General features: G+C 41.2%; 1 pseudogene; it reads right to left on the bottom strand.

Annotated features, from left to right (window-relative positions):
- Positions 1-5,161: 5,161 nt before the first annotated feature.
- LOC133062899 (eukaryotic translation initiation factor 3 subunit E-like) lies at positions 5,162-21,088 on the bottom strand (annotated as a pseudogene).
- Between the last annotated feature and the right edge of the window lie 400 nt (positions 21,089-21,488).

The raw sequence follows: 21,488 nt of genomic DNA, 5'->3' as shown, positions 1-21,488 counted from the left end.
CATTTAGTGATAGAACTGGGATTCGAACACTGCTTTGCCTAATGTTAAAGCCACCTCTTGTACCCACTGTTTTACTGACTCTAAAACTCCTTGACCCTAAAGAGAGTTTGACCAAATGTCTCAACTCTGCCCATGTGTCATTTCTTCTCTACCCTCTTTACTGGATCAGGACCGTCACCTTCCTTGCTTCTCTATTCATATAGCTTAATTCACTGAATGATTTTGGAAGAGGTTATCGACAAAATTTAATTCTTTTGTTTTTCCTCATTCATAATCCCAGCACCCACAAGCTTCTTCCATTTCTAGAAGCTAGAGAGGAAAGGGGTAGAGAATCAAATCCCGACTCTGATTCTGGAAACTTCCTCCACAGACCAGGGAGGTGCACACTCCAGAAAAGATGTTCTCTCCTCACACAAATGGTCACCTCTGCCCATTTGTCCCATTCCAGGCAAGAGTCTCCATCCTTCCACACATAAACACCAAGTGAGTTTTATTCTTAATAACAAGAACAATGACAACAATTAGCATTTATTAGAGTCTTCGGTTTCTCAGGACTTGCTAAATGTCTCTCATTCTTTATACTATTTCATTCTCATTGCCACACCCTGAGGTAGATATTACTATCACCATTTTGCAACTGATAAAACTGAAGTTTGTACAAATTAAGTAATTTTGTCATGAAGCCTGTAAACTGGAGGATGAACACTGGTGTTTCTGACTCCAAAGCCCTTGCTCTGAACCCTTGTCCTATATTACATCTGACCCCATCCCATCAAAATATAGTTCATGTTTGAGCATAAATATAGCACCGATGCAGTGCAAACAAGCTCACACATGCATGCACAGCAGTCCTATTTCTATATTATGCAATTCCACACCCACAGGCATTTTCTCACAGTGTCTTTCGAGTTTCACTTAGCAGCATGGTGACCTAGCAAGTCATGTGAGTTCCGCAAATAGTATTGCCATTTTGATGCAACTCAGTGGAAGCCTTACTATTATAACAAAACTGTCTGAGGCATTTTGTAGTTTATAAACATTTTATCTAGTTCTCACTTGGGGTTCATATCAATCATAAAATGTGCAATTATCTCATTTTGTAGAAGGTGGTACAGTTTCTGATAATTAGACACTGACCTGAAATTAGAGGCTAGCAGGGGAAAGAGTGGGGAATTTAATCTCAGTCAAACCCTAAAGCCTAGGCTCTTTGCATCACATGCTTCATGAACTCTTTCCTCACCCTATGCCATCTCTTCACTCTGTAGTTGCTGGTATTGGTCATCTTGTAGAATCAAATATTTCCCCAGATGGAAATCTCCAATCACTTGTATCATTACCACACCAGAATGCTTTTACCTGGGTGGAGTCTTTATTTCTTCCTCTCAGTCTTTTACTTCCCAGTGAAATGCCTGGATACAGTCCAAAGTAAAATGAGTTGAATGGCTTCATGCCCTGTGACGCTGAGTCAGCTAAAGTGGGGTCTGCGTGACTGAAGACAGTCTGTCTCCAAAGGCAGGTCTCTCTATCTTCTGGGTAGCTCCAGGGCTAAGAACCCAACAAACCAGCACTTTGTCTGGGATGGCTTCTGACTTCTACACTAGCACTTTTATTTGTGAGCTCTGTTTTCTAAGTGCATGAGGTAGAAAGATAGAAGCCCTCTATCATCTGAAATCCTGTATCTATAGTTATTCAATACCTGCACATTTTCTGATTCCACACACTCATATGAACAGGACATTCAGTAATAATCTAAGATAGGACTTTTTGTGAGCTAATGTTAATTCCAGTACAAACTACTAATTATAACCCCATTTAAAAAAAACCTATGACCCCAATCCAGCTCAGAAAAATTTTATAAGTGGAACTATAAATTATAAATGTGGAATTATTTATAATTCCACAGCATTTCACTGCCAAGGCTGATAAATAAACTAGATTGCATAACCTATTCTTTATATCCCATAGGCCAAACCACCATTATAGCCTGCCTACACTACTGCAATAGCCTTTGAATGGTTCTGTGTTTATAGTCTTGTATCCTTACAATCTAATCAAAGATCAGCCAATATGTTATTTGATAAAATAAATTATGTTGTGTCAGTCTGCTTCTTAGCACCATCTTATGATTTCTCTTTAGTCATAGAGTAATATCTAAACTCCTTATAATGCTGATTTTATTCAGAGAACATTCTCAGAGGGATTCCTGGAAAAAACATGATGATCGTCAGTCAGTCTATGAATACCCAGCAGAGAAATTTTTCCCTATAAGAACCTGAGAGCAGCAAGAAAAAGAGATCTTTTTAATAAAAAAACAACAGAGAGATAACCACCAAAAGAAAAACTATGCTTCTTATGGGGATCTGAAATAAAGCATTCAGAATCTATGCTATCCTTGGGCTTTTACCAAAAAGCAGGATTGTTTAGCTTGAAATAGAGTGATGGAGCTTCATTCAATTTTTATTTAGACTTTTTTCTAAAGATTCTTGGGATTATGACATCTGAACTGTGGAACTGAAATGGAAACTAAAAATCAGTTATTCTAAGACCTTTCATCCATGAATGAAGAAAGTAATACCCAAAGAAGAATGAGGTGCCAAGATATTTGACTCCACAAGATAATCAATACCAGCAACTGCAATGTGAAGAGATAGCTTAGGGTGAGGAAATAATATGAGTTGGTGTCAGAACCAGGACTGGAACCCATGACTCCACACTGCGCAGTGCTTTCAAATAATCTGTCATTAAAAACCAGCTTCTCTTTTCTTTCTTTCCTTTCCTTTTGTTTTCTTTTTTTCTTGTTTGTTTTCTATTCCTCACAAACCAATGCCTTAAATTAAATGAAACATATACCGCCAGCCCTCCATTTTCATGGGGGATTGATTCTAGGACTCCTCAAGAATACTAAAATCCACAGATCCTCAAGTCCTTTATCACACATGTGCCAAATATGTGTCCACATTTCTCTACTGGTAGATTTAACAGACCTAAAGGCACTCTATAAGGCTGATGCACATCTGTTTAAATGTTTATTCTCAAGCCCATAATTACCACATTCAGGACAGCAACAGGGTGAGGACTGGCACTGGTCTGCAGACTGCACTTGGAGTAGCAATGCTCTAATATCATGCCCAACCAGTCCCCTTCCAGATCCACAAGAGCCTTCTCGGTAGCAAGTTGACATTTGACCTGCATAAGCCGGTACAAAGCAGGCTGTCGCCATCTCCAAACGCAATCCTTGTTCCTCAGGAATTAACTTCATCATGAACTCACTTCCTCTAATGAATTCAGAGGAATCCTGGACCTAGTAGCGACTTCAGCCATAGGAAAGAAGGTTCCTCATACTGAGCATTTTAATAATGAAAAAAGCTCAGAACGACCAGTGTTTAAGAATACACTAAGAATTTCTTCAGACATTTATTTCCCAAAGAAGAACACAGAGGGACATATAGTCATTTTTTCCAAAGCTGCCCTGTAGCATCATCCTGTTTCTAACAACACTGCTCAATCTGTCTTGTTTCATTTTTTCCATATAACCATTCCCTCTTCAAACTTCATACCTTATTTGTTTTCTATATCCTCTGATAATAGCAATATATATAAGTAAATTCATCAGTTACAGTCCTAAGTGCTTTATGCACATTCATTTACTTCTTAGAACTATTGCTATCCTCAACTTTAGAACAATTCTGTGAAGTAAATACTATTCTCAGTGCAGAGATGGAGCACAGAGAGAAAGTGGGTGGGTTCAATTTGAACTTTGTAAAACACCTGTAAGACACTCATCCATAGATATTGCCTGTTGGCAGCCACTACTGGGTGAAGGCCAGGTTCCAGCTGAGGGTTAGACAGGATGGATCCTCTCTGTACCCATAGGAACCCTCACAGCCTTCCCACGGTTGTGAGAAAGGCTGAGGGAGGATAGAATGGGTATTTTTCCGGGTTGGGCAAGAACTATGGGACAATAGCTGTGTGGTTGTCAGACAACTCTCCTTCACTGTGACGTGGGTTATATAAAGGCCAACAATAGTGCTCAAAGAGCAATGGCTCTTTGAGTCCTGTCAAGCAGTCAAGTGTCCTCCCAAGTTGCAGGAGGAAAACTCTAGTTTCAAGTCTCTCTTGCATCAAGAGAGAATTCACTAAAGGCAGACTCACAGAAATCGCCCATCTGAAACATCCTCAGAGTTCTAGCTGAGTTCACACCCACATAGGATCTCCCTTTCAGCATCCTTAACAAATGCCCACCTAGTTCTATTTATACATCTTCCACAATGAGGAGCTTTCTGCTTCACAAAGTATCCATCCATGGTTCAATAGTTCTCATTGCTATTGATAAAAATAAAAACAACAGCAGACATTTATTCAGTTCTCACTATGTGTCAAACTAGGCTGAATACTTTCCATTCATTAAACCATTAGTCCTTGCCACACAGATTTATTAAACAGATGAGGAAATTAAACATCATAATGTGAGGAATATGTCCAAGGCCATGAAAAGTGATAGAGCTAGCTTCAAAGAATATGATTTTCACAAACTTCAATCACTTATCAATCACTTCAATTGCAACATGTCTGAGAATCACCTTTACTGTTACACACCAAAAATTTCTCTTTAAATGCCTTTGTTTCCATTTTTTTGAAAAGTTAAATATCTACTTTAACCACTTCTTATATATCTGAAATCATAAAATTGTCTACTAGTTATATATTTCCCTAGTATGTAGTAAAGTAAACTTATAACTAACAAAATTTTTCAAAATGTTAAATCATGTCCTTGATTAAAAAAATCTTTCTTAGCACCATTTTGTATATACTGTATTTTGGAAAACATTGCTCAGGGCTATATTATTTCTCATTTTTTAAATATATATTTTGAGTCAAAAACTCGATTTTTACAATTATTTCTCACTGTTGGTATTAACTCTGCCCTATGAACCTACAGAGAAAAAAGTCTTAGCAATCTTGTCTTTAAGACTGGTTTTCAAGTGTCTGAGAAGACCCTATCTCCCTAAAGGCTTCTCCAGGTTAGTCATTTCCTGTTCCTCCAACTCTTAGACAGAGTTTCTAGGTTACTCTAGACCCTCTTAGACTGGTCACTCTTGCTTAAACTACCTTATGTTGTAAAAATAACCACAGTTGTTATTGTATATGGCTATATACAACCCTAGTTGTAAAACCCAGAATCTTTACACCTATACCCAGTAGGTGCTTCTGTACTCAGATTCAGATGGATCCAGGGCTCGGGACAGAACACATAGCGTGCTGGAAAGAACATGGTCCCAGACCAGAAGACATGAACTGTTTCACAGCTCTGCCCACCCCCTGGCTACCACTTGATTTATAGGAGCCTGAGTTTATTCAGTCGAGAAATGAATATAATGTCTTGTCGCACCAACATTTTAGCATGGTTGAGAGGACAAAATGAGATAATTAACATATAAATTGTGTAAACAATAAAGAGTTCAAGACATTAGTTATCACTAAAGCAGACCATATGGACTTCCCCAGTGGTCCAGTTGAAGCCATCCATGCTTCCACTGCAGGGGACACAGGTTTGATCTTGGTCAGGGAACTTAAGATCCCAAACACCACACAGTGTAGCCATTAAAAGAAAAAAATTAGGCTGCATGGCCTAAATACACCATTATTTAATCCTATGAGTGACCTTTGAGCCCAGGCTACCTTATAGCTCTTCTAGAAAACATCAACTTAGTGTTGCGGACCGCACTTGCTAGTCAAGTAAGTCACCATGTAAGGGTTGCTATATTCTAGTCACTGCTCCAGGCCTGGGATACAGTGTTGAATATAGAAGACAAGTAGGGTGGATATTCAACTAGTACAAACTAATGGTCATACTGATCACTAAGATGCTGAAATATTTCCACAACAATGGGTACATAGACATTTTCTTGAGTCCTGTAATTAACCTGCACTGCTTATTTACTCCAACCCTTCCCTCTGGACTCCTGGGCCTCCCCAACAACTTAAAGGTCAAGGGGGCCCCCTGAACCCTGTTCCAAGACTTTGGCCAGTGTCAATCCTGATTGATTAACGCCATGTGACACTGGTTGTTAAACATTTGGAATACCACTCTGGGAAAATAGGCTCCATTCTACTGAGAAGATACAGAGTAAACAGTGAATGAAACAATGCATAATTCAATAGCAGATTGTGATAAGAGCTCTAAAGAAATGAGATGGTAGTTGGGGTGAAGCAGGGGTGGACCTCAGCTAGCAAGATCAGGAAAGGCCTTCTTGCGGAAGTGAGATTTGTGTTGAGAATAGGAAAGGGAAGGGAAAATAGGAGAGGGAATAGGGAAGGAGTGAGAGCCAGCCATGCAGAGATCTCAGGGAAGAGCATTGAAGAGAGAGGAAAGAGCATCGAAAGGAGAGGAAAGAGGAGGAGCCAAAGCCCTGGGGCAGGAATGGGTTTGGCATGTACGAAGAGGAGAGAGAAGGCCCCTGCGACTACATCACAATCAGCATTGTCCAAAGTAGGCCAGTGTGACAGCAAGTGAGCGTGGGCAGTCTCTGGTAACAAATCTGGGTTTTATTCCAAGTATGAGGAGAAGTCATTGGATGATTTAAGAACAATGAAATGTGATGATCATATTTACAAACGCCTGGTTCCGAGAAACTCAGAAGACACTGTTTCCTATGGTCTGTCGACTACAACTGCAAAACCTGAGGCTGATGAATGATCTGATAGATGTATACCTGGTAATGATAACAAATTCACCAGCCTAGAGTCTGGGGCCAAAATAGGAGGGAAATCAGACACCCAGAAAACCTGTCTTGCAAGTTTGGAAAAACAGGAAATGACCAACCTATAGAAATCTTAATGGGAACATAGTCTTCTTAGACACTTAAAAACCAACCTCAGAGACAAAGCTGCCAAATGTGTTCCTTTCTTTTTTAAAGCATAGTTGATTTACCATGTTGTGTTAATTATTACTGTACAGCAAATGATGGACATCATTAAAAAGTCTACAAACAACAAATGCTGGAGAGGGTGTGAAGAAAAGGGAACCCTCCTACACTGTTGGTGGGAATGCAAATTGGTGCAGCCACTATGGAAAACAATATGGTGGTTCGGCAGAAAACTAAAAATAGAATTACCAGTAAAGCAACTATCTTCCAATTAAAAATAAATTTAAAAAATAATAATAAAAGAACTACCATATGATCCAGCAATCCCACTCCTGGGCATACATCCAAAAGAAACTCTAATTCCTGTGTTCATAGCAGCACCATTCACAGTAGTCAAGACACAGAAAACAACCTAGATGTCCGTTGGCAGACGAATAGATAAGGATGTGGTGTGTATGCACAGCATTTTCCTTTCTATAGTCTGCAATCAGGTAAAGTGGTTCAAGGAGAAATTATCATTTCTTACCACTTTATAAATAAGAAGCACCAGGTTGTGCAAATTATAACTGTGCTCCACAGAGCCATTGGCAGGGGTCATTTCACCTATTTTGCTTGCTGAGAAATCAATCAAGAAAATTTGCCTGATTTTACATACAGTCATCACCGCTGGCTTAGACTAGAAGACAGGTGCCCTGATTCTCATTATAATACTCCTTACAACATTGGGGAATAGGAGAATTTTGTAACATGTGCTAGTCAACTGAAGAATGACCCAGGCAATTCCGCAAGTACTATTCAGCCCACACATGTGATGACTATCTAGTCAGGCATTCAGACAACCTGTTTGCTTTATCGAGGGTAGAGAAGGCGTACGTGCATTCAGTTTGGCATATATACACTTCAGTTAATTTTCATTCTAAATTTTAGAGATGGCTAAAATCTGCCTGGAAAATTATCTGTGATTGAACTGTCATCTAGTCAGAAAAAAAAATAATAAAAATCTAAGCTTTCTAAAGATGACCTAGAAGATTACAGTAATATAAGGGAAAGAGGGGTGGATGAGGAAGGAAGAAATGCTTCTTTGTTCCTTTTCCTAGAGACCCCTAACTAACCTGTAACTGTTAGTCACTCAGTCATGTCCAACTCTTTGTGACTCCATGGACTGTAGCCTGCTGGGGTTCCTCTGTCCATGGAATTCTCTAGGCAAGAATACTGAAGTGGGTAGCAGTTCCCTTCTCCAGGCAGGGGATCTTCCTGACTCAGATGTTGAACCGAGGCCTCCTGCATTACAGGCAGATTCTTCGCTGTCTAAGCCATCCAGATAACTAGTGGGAAGCTGCAATACCCACAGGTATCCAAAAAGTACAGAATAATAGAGGTGTACATCTTATGGTCATTATACACCACTACCGAATAGGAGAATGTCAGAAACATGAGAAAAATCTGTTGCCCACAGAGTGGAATTTAATGTCAAGGTGGCCTTTCCCATACCTTTTCAATGAAGTTTTCCCTCTGGACCCTCCTCCCTGCTGCATAGGTCCAACTTCATCTCCATTCGGTTCTCCCCCCATAACTTTACTCCTCCTTCACCCACACCCTTAGCTTACTTTGATATTTTCTCTCTTCCAATAGTCTTCAAAGTCCTTTGCAGGGACCATGTCTCCTTCTCTCCCTAATGCCATAGTACCAAGCATGGTATTTTTCATAATTAGGACTTGGCACATCTTTATTAAATAACACAAAATATAGCCATGACTTCCATTTATGGAATAACATGTATCAGGCATGTAAGTGTGTTACCTAGTTTATTTTTATCCTTTTAGCAATCCATGATGTAGGTGTCTTCACTATCATTTTACAGAGGAGCAGATAGAAGCTTGAGGAACTTAAACAACTTGCCCAACGTCACCTAATTAGTAAGGAGCAGCTCAATTCACTTTTTTCTTTTTTTGATACAAACTCAAGAGTAACCTGCACACTAATCTTGGCTGCCTCTCTGTACTACTTCATTATAAAATTGAAAGGAAAGCTGGAATGGTGAGACAGAGTCAGACAAGCAGCCACTTGCATTAAGGAAGCTGGACCAGTTGAGCGGCCAGCAGAGTCCACATTCTTGCTGTGTACCTGGGTATTAGAGGGTGGGCAGGTATCTGTGGGAAGGAACTCATTTCAGACCTTAAGCTAGTTCCCTTCCCCTTTTAATACCAGACAAACAAACTGGAAAGGAGCTGCCCTATGCTCAGGTGTACTGCGTGCTAATCCTGTACTCCTTGGGAGAAGTGAAGCAGTAGGAAATGTTTTCTACAAGTTTTTGCCTGGCAGAGAGCTGAGTCAGACACAGCCGGCTGAAATTGTGAAAAGGTAGACAGGCAGCTTAACAGAGGGTGGTGCAGGTTTCTTACTTCGCCTTTCCCAGGAGCTGGAGAGCAGGATGCTCGCACCACAGTGAGAGTGGATATGTAGAAAGAGTGGGAGGTGTCCTGGTGAAGGGGAAATATGCCAATTTGGAAATCCAAGGCCTTGAAGTTGTTGAAAAAACTATTGAAATGAAGACAGCGAGTACAATAGGGCATGGTTTAGTAGAAAAAGGCGCTAGCCTTGAACTCAGGAAATTGTACCTTTGAATTTCAGTGTTGGAACAAACTTTGAAAATCATGCAAATGGATAACATTTTGAAATGTTAATCTGTTGCCAGGATTTCGCTTCATGCCTCATTTCTTCCCACATTCAATCAGCTAAGCATTCTCCATCATTGCCGTGGAGATGAAGTGACAGAAGAAAGCAGAGAAAGCAAAGGGAGTCAGTTGCTGGTTTGGAGTTTAGCAACCCACACATTATGCCTCAGCTATAGATGCATGAGGTTTTGAAAGAAGATATGGTATGATGATGATATAAATGATAAGAGAAAGTTTACCTTGAAGACAAAAGATGGGTTCCAAAGGCTGAAAACAAAAAGATAAGAGAGACTTAGAAGACAGTTGGACAAAGAATGAGAAGAAATAGCTGGAGAGACCTTAAGAACAGAACTGAGTCAACATCCAAAAATGACCAGTGTCCATCTGAGCAGGACCACGTATAACCAGGGCCCAGGAACAGAAGCTACAGCCTTCAGACATGAAGTCTTACATGCTGCCTGTAATGAGGAGCTATGATGAGGTCCTTCCTTTGACAGAAGTTAGCATCTAGCACCCTGAGAATCAAGCACAAGTAAAGCCACTGATACCCTGGCCCAGAAGCTTGTTCGATCCCCATCCAGCACATCCTAGAATTGTCAAGTATTTTTTAAAATGAAACAATTGTATCCAAATTCTCCAAAATTTATACTCAGTATGTTGCTTTCAACATGTTTCACTTTTATAAAATGGTTGCATTGTTTCACTTTTATAGTTTTCTTTTATACTTTTTCTGTACAGTTCTTCAATAGAAGCCAGAGTCCTGAATTGCTCAGTTAGAAGCCCCTGTTTAAATTTCTTCTCAATATCCATGGCCAACATCTGTCTTCTAAATGAAATACTTTTGGTCTTTTGAATCCCTGACAGGGTGAGACTGCATTGTTACCCATAACCACACGACCTAGTTCAGAATCAATCTTAGCATCTAGTTTTGCATTTCTAAACAAATTTACAATCCACCTTTCAGTTTATTCTGGAGTTACGTTCAGTTTACCTGCCAACATGTTAATGGTGGTACACCGATGGATGCAGTGTATTTTGAGACAAAAAACTCAAATATAAAGAGTTTGGCATTTTCAATGTAATCCTCAAGCCAAGCTACCAAGAAGAAATCATTCACTAGCAGTGATTCATATTTCCTCAGCTTTTTCTGAGCCCTACCAAAGTCAAAGTTAACATATAAATATTATACAAACTCTGTAACTGGGTTTTTATATGTGTAGGACTCCTGTTGAACAATTTTGACCATATCTTTTATTAATAGTACCTGTCAGCGTTTTTGAGCATCTTTGTATGACAGCTGGTAAAGAATCCACCTGCAATGCGGGAGACCTGGGTTCAATCTCTGGGTTAGGAAGATCCTCTGGAAAAGGGAAAGGCTACCCACTCCAGTATTCTGACCTGGAGAATTCCATGGACAATACATTCCAGGGGGTTGCAAAGAGTCAGACATGACTGAGTGACTTTCACTTTCGCTGTGGTCAAAAAGCATAGAATATGTAGACACATCATATAAAGCACATTAAGATACTGTGGTTCACAAAGGAAGAGATCAATAATGCTATTATACTCTTTGGGGACGACTGAAGAAAGCAGAGACCAGTGAATGAGCCATGTTTGCTGCTGAAGAGACTGAAGTGGCAAACTTACAGAATTATTATCTATGGTCTCTTTTAGCCACATAAGGTCTTACATGGTTGCATCCCAATTCTGCATGAAGACTTCAGAGGCCAGCTTTCCCGAGGGTGATCTCAAAGCATCTCTATTCATTGGGGGAACCAACACTCTAAAGAAGTAAAGATATTCTGCTGCTCCAAAGTAATTTCCACATTTATATTGGAACTTTGCATACCAGTAGAGTGGATCTAAATATAGAATTGTCAAGTCTACATCAGCCTCCTGGGATGCCTGTATATCAAAGAAATAGATACTTAGAGGGGTTGGTAGTTTAGAAGAAAAACTCCCCCAAAACATGGACTTACCAGGTGGGAATGAAGAAAGTCTCCAGGGATTTCTCCTGTAGCTGACAGTCCAAAAACATAGTTTACCCTCTATGATTTTCAGAATAATGATCCCCAGAGATACCTGCATTCTAATCCCTATAATCTGTGAATATGTTGCTTTATATAACAAAGGAGACTTGTAGATGTAATTGAGTTTAGAATTTTAAGACAGAAAGATAACCCTGGAATATCCTGGAGGATCCAATGTAATTATAAGGGTCCTTATAACAAGAAGGTAGGAGTGTCAGAGTCAGAAAGAGAGTTAGGTCAATGGAAGGGGAAGTTGGAGTGATGTAGGGCTGTGAAACAAAGAATGTGGGTATTCTCTACAACCTGAAGAAGGCAAAGAAATGCATTCTCTCCTAGAACCTCCAGAGAGAAGCATCTTGTTAATAACACAGAATCTTGAGCCTTTCTCTAGATCTATGAAATCAGATTATCTGAACTTGGGCCCAGACTTACATAATTTTTAACACTATTCAGGCTATGCTATATAGTCAGTCTATACTGGCCCATGCACAGCAGATTGAGAACCACTGGAAAAAAACGGACAGATCAGTCTCTGAGAGCACTATCACATTCAGAAATGTTAATGCCCTTTGCCACATAAACACCAAGTGGTCACTCAGTTTCATAAAAACACTTGAAGGGATTATGATGTCATCACCCCTTGAATAATACTCACAGCTTCCATTTATTGAATATATCCTAAGACAATCAATGTGCTAATATTTTATGCATTATCTCATTTAATCTTAGAGAAACCTTATAAAACAAACATTGATGATATAAGTTGTGCATGCTAAGTCGCTCGAGTTGTGTCTGATTCTTTGCGACCCTATGGACTGTAGCCCACCAGGTTCCTCTGTCCATGGGATTCTCCAGGCAAGAATACTGGAGTGGGTTACTGTGCCCTCCTCCAGGGGATCTTCCCGACCCAGGATTGAACCCTTGTCTCTTGATTCTCCTGCGTTGGCTGGTGGGTTCTTTACCACTAGCACTGCCTGGGAAGCCAACACTAAAAACAATCTAGGAAAGTTAACTGTAACAACATGGAAATGGTCAAAGTATGGTTAACATGTAACTGGAAGGGCTGTTTTTAATGTAGCTGGGGAGGAACAGACAGGACCTCAAACCAGTTCGGCTCATTCCTACCAAGGTACCGATGTGAGGCTTCCCTTCCATACCATCTTTCCTCCTACAGGTGTTCAGAAGGCCTCCTGTCATCTCAGCAACATCTTAGAATATATCTGGTAAGTTGTTTCCATACAGGGAAAGTAGAATAGAGCTGAGCAAAGTTTTGGTCCCAAAGAGCTATAATTCTCAGAGGACAGTGACTAGCACTTTGCTAGCGTTTCATTAGGAAGTCTTTACAAAATGTAAAGAGGACAGTATGGCATCGATGACTTATGACATTGGTTCAAATGCTTAATGTCATCCCATGATGTACATTAATGATCTCACTCTCATCTTGTGATAGATGATGTCTCCCTAATGATAGTTCATGGGCCTCAGTGCCAACTCCACAGAACCCCCTCTCATTCCCTTGGGTACTGTGAACTCCAGACAGGTTAGGCTTCACCAATCTTCTTTCTCAACACTGTCCTGCCTCCACACCTTAACTTCTAGCCCATGGATTTTTATTTGATATTAGGAGGCAGTGCTATGTGACTCCTACTCTATTTCCAAACCAGCTGTTTCAGCATACACTTTGTGTTCTACTTCCTTCCAGACATCCTTTGCTTCTAAAAGCCAGACTCAAAATCCTTTTGCTCAAAGTACTTTTGCAGCCTTGAGTTTCTAAATCCTGATAGTATAAACTGGCAGTGAATGGATGAGGTTCAAGGGCAGGTAGAAGAGGGGGAAAAAAAGAGGGCTCTATATACAATGTTGCAATATGCTACTCTCCCCCATAACCATAGTTCCCAGGGTCAAGTAGGCAGTAAGAGGGGAAGCCAGGAATTATACCCATCTCTCTCTAATGCCAAAGTCTAAATAACATCTAGTTATTCATTGGACATCTCTAACTAGTGAACTCAAGCCTGCTGCTGCTGCTAAGTCGCTCCAGTCATGTCTGACTCTGTTCGACCCTGTAGATGACAGCCCACCAGGCTCCCCCATCCCTGGGATTCTCCAGGCAAAACACACTGGAGTGGGTTGCCATTTCCTTCTCCAATGCATGAAAGTGAAAAGTGAAAGTGAAGTCGCTCAGTCGTGTCCGACTCTTAGCGACCCCATGGACTGCAGCCTACCAGGCTCCTCTGCCCATGGGATTTTCCAGGCAAGAGTACTGGAGTGGGTTACCATTGCCTTCTCCAGCCTAAATGCCAGCAAATTCTACCCATAGGTCCTAGATGTAGCCTTACAAGACAGTTAAAAGTTCCTCCTTTCCCAGGACAATCATTAAGATACCTGAAGATAATTACTTGGGCATCTGAGTCATCCCTGAGCTAAGTTACCACCAAGTTCCTTCTACTCTTCTTTACAGACACAAGGTTTCTTATTTTTTTGTCATCCTGGACCTACTTTTGAATGTGTACAATCTCTTCATGTGTCCCTCTTGACTTGTGACTTTCCTAAGTAAGTTGTGTCATCACAACTAGGGAAGTCCAAAGTCAACTACAGAAACTTTTCTGATCTTGTTCCCGACACCACATTCCTAAAGCGAAGGATAGGTGTACCATGCAGTACGTGTGCAGATTTCTACTTATCTGTCTGCCAGATAATTACAAGCTCAGGGAAGACATTTGGGATTAATTTAGGGTATGCCTCAACTTCTCGCTAGAGCCCAAAGAGCACTCACATGACCAGGGCATGCCGAAGTTCATAAGGCGAGGAAAAAGGCTTGTGAATGTATAACACAGCAGTAGATTTAGTGATAAAAAGAATGTGAAGTCAGCACAGGACAGCCCCTACTTCAGACACCTCAAGTTGGAGGACAGCAAAAGATAGGGTGGGCATGTTTGCAAAATGATACAGTGAAAGGGGCAGGAGTCTGTAGCTGATCTGCTAATAACTTTCTTTGGGACCTTGAAAAATCATTTAACACTCTGGATTTTATTCTTCCCATATGTAAAATAATACAGTTAAACTAGAGTGGTTTCTAAAAATATTTGATTATACACTTCAATCAGAAAAACATTTATGCAGATGCATGTGAAATTATGTCTATTTTATTTGTTCATAAAGATGTCCATTTCATCATAGGGACCGGAGGCAAAAGTAGGAAGTCAAGAGACATGTGAAGTAACAGGTAAGTAACAGCTAAGTTTGGCCTTAGAGTGAAAAAATGAAGCAGGGCAAAGGTTAACAGAGTTTTGCCAAGAGAACACAGTGGTCACAGCAAACACCCTCTTCCAACAACACAAATGATGACTCCACACATGGACATCACAAGATGGTCAATACCAAAATTAGATTGATTATATTCTTTGCAGCCGAAGATGGAGAAGCTCTATACAGTCAGCAAAAACAAGACCAGGAACTGACTGCGGCTCAGATCATGGACTCCTTATTGCCAAATTCAGACTTAAATTGAAGAAAGTAAGGAAAAGTACTGGGCCATTCAGGTATGACCTAAATCAAATCCCTTACAATTAAACAGTGAAAGTGGGGAAAAAAATCAAGGGATTATATCTGATAGAGAGTACCTGGATGGAGGTTCATAACATTGTACAGGAAGCGGTGATAGAAAAACATCCCCCCAAAAAAGGAATGCAAAAATGCACAATGGTTGTCTGAGGAGGAAGAGAAGTGAAAGGCAAAGGAGAAAAGGAAAGATATACCCACCTGAATGCAGAGTTCCAAAGAATAGCAAGGAGAGATAAGAAGCCTTCCTAAGTGATCATTGCAAAGATATAGAGGAAAACAATAGAATGGGAAAGACGAGAGATCTCTTCAAGAAAAGTAGAGATACCAAGGAAACATTTCATGCAAAGATGGGCACAATAAAGGATAGAAATGGTATGGACCTAACAGAAGCAGAAGATATTAAGAAGAGGTGGCAAGAATACACAGAAGAACTATACAAAAAAGATCTTCAAAACCCAGATAACCACAATGGTGTGATCACCCACCTAAGCCAGATATCCTGGAGTGTGAAGTCATGTAGGCCTTAGGAAACATCACTATGAACAAAGCTGGTGGAGGTGATAGAATTCCAGCTGAGCTATTTCAAATCCTAAAAGATGATTCTGTTAAAGTGCTACACTCAATATGCCAGCATATTTGGAAAACTCAGCAATGGCCACAGGACTGGAAAAGGTCAGTTTTCATTCCAAACCCAAAGAAAGGCAGTGCCAAAGAATATTCAAACTACCGCACAATTGCATTCATCTCACAGGCTAGCAAAGTAATGCTCAAAACTCACCAAGAGGTTTAAACAGTAGCTCAGCTGGTAAAGAATCTGCCTGCAATGCAGGAGGACCTGGGTTCTATCCCTGGGTTGGGAAGATCCTCTAGAGAAGGGAAAGTTTACCCACTCCAGTATTCCAGTCTGGAGAATTCCATGGACAGAAGAGCCTGGCAGACTGCAGTCCTTGGGGTCACAAAGAGTAGGACATGACTGAGCGAGTTTCACTTTCACTTTATTTCAGACTTCAACAGTAAGTGAACCGAGAACTTCCAGATGTTCAAGCTGGATTTAGAAAAGGCAGAGGGACCAGAGATCAAATTGCCAACATCCGTTAGATCATAGAAAAAACAAGAGAATCCAGAAAAACATCTACTTCTGCTTCTTTGACTACACTAAAGCCTTTGACTGTGTGGATTACAACAAACAGAACAATTCGTAAAGAGATGGGAATACAAAACCATTTTACCTGCCTCCCGAGAAACCTGTATGCAGGTCAAGAAGCAACAATTACAACTAGACATGGCACAATGGACTGGTTTCAAGCCAGGAAAGGAATACCACAAGGCTGTATATTGTCACCCTGCTCTTTAACTTATATGCAGAGTACGTTATGTGAAATGCCAGGCTGGATGAAACACAAGCTGGGCACAAGATTGTGGGGACAAATATCAATAACCTCAGATATGCAGATGACACCACCCTTAAGGCAGAAAGTGAGGAGAAAAAAAAAGAGCTTCTTGAAGGTCAAAGAGGAGAGTGAAAAAGCTGGCTTAAAACTCACCATTCAAAAGACTAAGATCATGGCATCCGATCCCGTTGCTGCTGCTGCTGCTGCTAAGTCACTTCAGTCGTGTCCGACTCTGTGCAACCCCATAGACGGCAGCCCACCAGGCTTCCCTGTCCCTGGGATTCTCCAGGCAAGAACACTGGAGTGGGTTGCCATTTCCTTCTCCAATGCATGAAAGTGAAAAGTGAAAGTGCAGTCGTTCAGTCGTGTCTGACTCTTCGCAACCCCATGGACTGCAGCCCACCAGGCTCCTCTGCCCATGGGATTTTCCAGGCAAGAGTACTGGAGTGGAGTGCCATTGCCTTCTCCATCTGATCCCGTTACTTCATGGTAAATAGATGGATAAACAATGGAAACAGTGGCAGACTTTATTTTCTTGGACTCCAAAGTCACTGCAGATGGTGACTGCAGCCATAAAATTAAAAGCACTTTTGCTCCTTGGAAGAAAAGCTATGACAAATCAAGACAGCATATTAAAAAGCAGAGACATTACTTTGCCAACAAAGGTCTTATAGTCCAAGCTATGGTTTTTTTCAGTAGTCATGTACGGATATGAGAATTGGGCCATAAAGAAGGCTGAGTACCAAAGAATTGATGCTTTTGAAGTGTGATGCTGGATAAGACTCTGAGAGTCCCTTGGACTGCAAGGAGATCAAACTAGTCAATCCTAAAGGAAATCAACCCTGAATATTCATTGTAAAGACTGATGATGAAGATGAAGCTCCAATACTCTGGCCACCTGACACGACGAGACGACTCATTAGAAAAGACCCTGATGCTGAGAAAGACTGAAAGCAGGAGAAGGGGATGACAGAGGATGAGATGGTTGGATGGCATCACCAATGAGTTTGAGCAAGCTGCAGGAGATAATGAAGGACAGGGAAGCCTGGCATGCTGCAGTCCATGGGGTTGCAGAGTCAGACATGACTGAGCAACTGAACAACAACAAAAAGCCTGCTTTTATTTTTGTTTAGTCGCTAAATCGTGTCCGACTTTTTTGCAGCCCGCCAGGCTCCTCTGTCCACGGGATTTCCCAGGCAAGAATACTGGAGTGGGTTGCCATTTCCTTCTCCAGGGGATCTTCCCGACCCAGGGATCAAACCCATGTCTCCTGCATTGACAGGTGTATTCTTTACTGCTGTGCCACCCGGGAAGCCCAAAGCATATTCAATCCGAATATACTACGTATTGTATAAAGCATATACCAAAAGTTTCTAAATAATTAGACTTTTAAAATAGCAGTCAAAATTTTAATGTATTTTCCCTAGTCCCTGTGAGTCATTATGAGCATCTAGAATAGGAATTAGTGAACTTTTTTCTATAAAGGACCAAATAGTAAACAGCATCCTATCTCCACTTCAAGAACAGTTCTGCTTATATTTTGTTTACTTTTTCAAAATGGAAAAGATTGCATTTATCAAAGTGTGCCTGCAAGGAAGAAAGAGGGGGTGGGCTGGAGGGAAGCAGGAAGGAAGAAAGGAAGTATCACGTGTTTTTCTAGCAAATGAAATTCTATTACATTCATCTAAAATTGTACTAAATCATCAGCAACACTGGGACTATACCTCAGTTAACCTTAAAATCTAAACATTTGATATTATGCTGTATTTTCATTCTTTCTCTTAAGATTTTTCTCTTTTGTTATTAGGATTCTTTTCTGAAAATGGAAATTGCATTAAAGGAAAGAGACCATGACTGTTCTACACTTGGGCCTAAAGAACCAGAAGCAAGATCTTGTAGCACCCTCTTGTGTCTATTATTAGTGATAACAGCAAACCTACTAAGTATTGTTGCTATTCAGTCCTAAGTCGGAATCCCATGGACTGTGTAGCCCACCAGGCTCCTCTGTCCATGGGATTCTCCAGGCAAGAACATGGAGTGGGTTGCCATTTCCTTTTCCAGGGGATCTTCCTTACCCCGGGATCAGATCTGCATCTCCTGCATTGGCAGGTGATTCTTTACCAGTGAGCCACCAGGGAAGCCCCTGCTAAATATTAGGGATATCTAACAAAGTCTAAGGCATCAGCCTAAGGCATACAACTTTTATGTACCAAAAATGTAAAAAATTAATAAACTAAAACCTCAATTGGGCTTCCCTAACAGCTCAACTGGTGAAGAATCCGCTTGCAATACAGGAGACCCTGGTTTGATTCCTGGGATGAGAAGATCCACTGGAGAAGGGATAGGCTACCCACTCCAGTGTTCTCAGGTTTCCCTGGTGGCTCAGCTGGTAAAGAATCTGCTTGCAATGCAGGAGACCTGGGTTCAATCCCTGGGTTGGGAAGATCCCCTAGAGAAGGGAAAGGCTACCCACTCCAGTATTCTGGCCTGGAGAATTCCATGGACTTTATAGTCCATGGGGTCACAAAGAGTTGACACGACTGAGCGGGTTTCACTTTCACTTTCAAAACCTCAATTAAATGGAGTATGGTTTTTCCAGTGGTCATGTAGGGATGTGAGAGTTGGACCATAAAGAAAGCTGAGCACCAAAGAATTGATGCTTTTGAACTGTGGTGTTGGAGAAGACTCTTGAGAGTCCCTTGGACTGCAAGGAGATCAAACCAGTCAATCCTAAAGGAAATCAGTCCTGAATATTCATTGGAAGGATTGATGCTAAAGCTGAAGCTCCAATATTTTGGCCACCTGATGGGAAGAACTGACTCATTGGAAAAGACCTTCATGCTGGGAAAGATTGAAGGCAGGAGGAGAAGGGGACGACAGAGGATGAGATGGTTGGATGGCATCACCAGCTCAATGGACATGAGTTTGAGCAAGCTCTGGGAGTTGGTGATGGACAGGAAAACCTGGTGTGCTGCAGTCCATGGGGTTGCAAGGAGTTGGACATGACTGACTGACTGTACTGAACTGAACTGGGAGACCAGAAGGTGGAGCTCTCACACCCTGAAACAATAGCAGAGCCTAACAGAGAAGACTCCTCTTCTTTCCCAGCAACAACTCAGTCAGTGAAAATCCATGGCCTCTGTTTACTACAGCCCGCCAACCTCCTTTCCCCCTCTATCAAAGAGTTCCCCTCTCCTTGCTGTGGGGGGACTTGCATGTGGCTTGCTAGCCATGGATGCAGACCCCAAATTGCAATTCTAATCCCCAATAAACCCATTTTTTGGCTGGAGAAATAGCTAGCAGTCTATTTTAGGCCAACATTGTTGGTGGCACGTACAGGAATTTAGAGAAGACCCCCGATAACTTCAGGGCTGGTGAGAAACAAGTGCGGCACCCATACTGAGCCCACCATTACTCACGGCTTTTCTCCCTGACCCCGGAGTTTAAAGGATATCTCTCTTGGATCAAAGCTTCCCCCACTTTTTGCATTTTGAAGTTCTCTAGGTTCTTTCTTAGATCTATTTTCAGGTTTTATCTTTTCTAGTTAAGGTCCTCTTCTATATGGAAGTGGTCATGGCACTTTGATCTAATTTGAAAACAGATTGTCCCAGTTGGACTGGTTTGGACTTTGAGCCTTTTTTTTTTTTTTTGGAACAAGAGCTATTGTATGCGGACTGAGCTGAGAAGCCTTGAGCTAGGTCCCTCTAGGGCCAGACTGTTACTTAGAAATGGCTAGTATTAGGCCTACAGGATATGAGAGAGATTTGAACTGTTTGAGTTGTAAGCTGTTTAGGTGGTATGAAAATTATTCTGTTACCCTAGAGAAAAACCTCTGAGAATCAGACCTCAATTTTCTTAGTATTTTGTAGGCACTCTCCCTTCAGGGATTTGAGTTGATTTTATGTTTAAAAACCATAGTGTTTCCTCATGCATGTTTCTAACTAAATGGAACAACCTAACCAAAGGCAATTTAGAGTATCAGTGACCATTAAGATGAACTTTTAAAATACCCAAACTTACTTTTCTTTTTTTTAAAAATATATTTATTTATTTGGCTGTGCTTGGTCTTATTTACAGCACACAGAATTTTCGATCTTCATGTGGCATGTGGGATCTAGTGCCCTGACCAGGGATCGGAACCCGGATCCCTTACATGGAGGGTGCAGAGTCTTAGCCACTGGACCACTAGGGAAACTCCCAAACTTACTTTTCTTAAAACCAAATTGGACTACCATAGCTCTAAAATTTCTCAAACTAAATAGAGTCTATTTCGACGTGCATATTTTGAGGATTCCAACATTATCAGGAGCCTAAAATTGCCTCTCTCTGCAAAATAAGATTTTAAGATTAACTGATGTAAAGATAGGATTAAAGAAAGTGAAAATGGATCCAAGAGCTACCGGTGCTTCCTCCTTGGCTCCTTCACCCCTGGTTCCACCTCCAGGGCCATCGTCTCTGTCTACCTCCACTCCTTGTGCCAAGTCCTGCCTCCTTTCTGAGGATGTGTCCCATCCTTCTCCTTTCCTTCTATGCCGCCTATACCTATATACCCTCAGTTTCCCCATACTAATTCTCTCACTAAACTTCCCTGTTTCTCAGAAACATGCATGCCTCACTCCCTTTTCCGCTGAACTTGTCAGAATATATTCCTTTAAAATTAAACTTTCTGAGAGATCTGAATAGACATTTCCCCAAAGAAGACACACAGATGGCCAATAGGCACATGAAAAGATGTTGAACATCACTAGTTATTCAGTTCAGTTCAGTCACTCAGTCGTGTCCGACTCTTTGCGACCCCATGAATTGCAGCACGCCAGGCCTCCCTGTCCCTCACAAACTCCTGGAGTTTACTCAAACTCATGTCCATCGAGTCAGTGATGCCATCCAGCCATCTCACCCTCTGTCGTCCCCTTCTCCTCCTGCCCCCAATCCCTCCCAGCATCAGGGTCTTTTCCAATGAGTCAA

This window comes from Dama dama, chromosome 9 (assembly GCF_033118175.1).
Source record: "Dama dama isolate Ldn47 chromosome 9, ASM3311817v1, whole genome shotgun sequence".
NCBI classification, from domain to species: Eukaryota; Metazoa; Chordata; class Mammalia; order Artiodactyla; family Cervidae; genus Dama; species Dama dama.
Note: the sequence above shows the minus strand (reverse complement) of the source record. Positions and strands in the feature narration are given on the sequence as shown.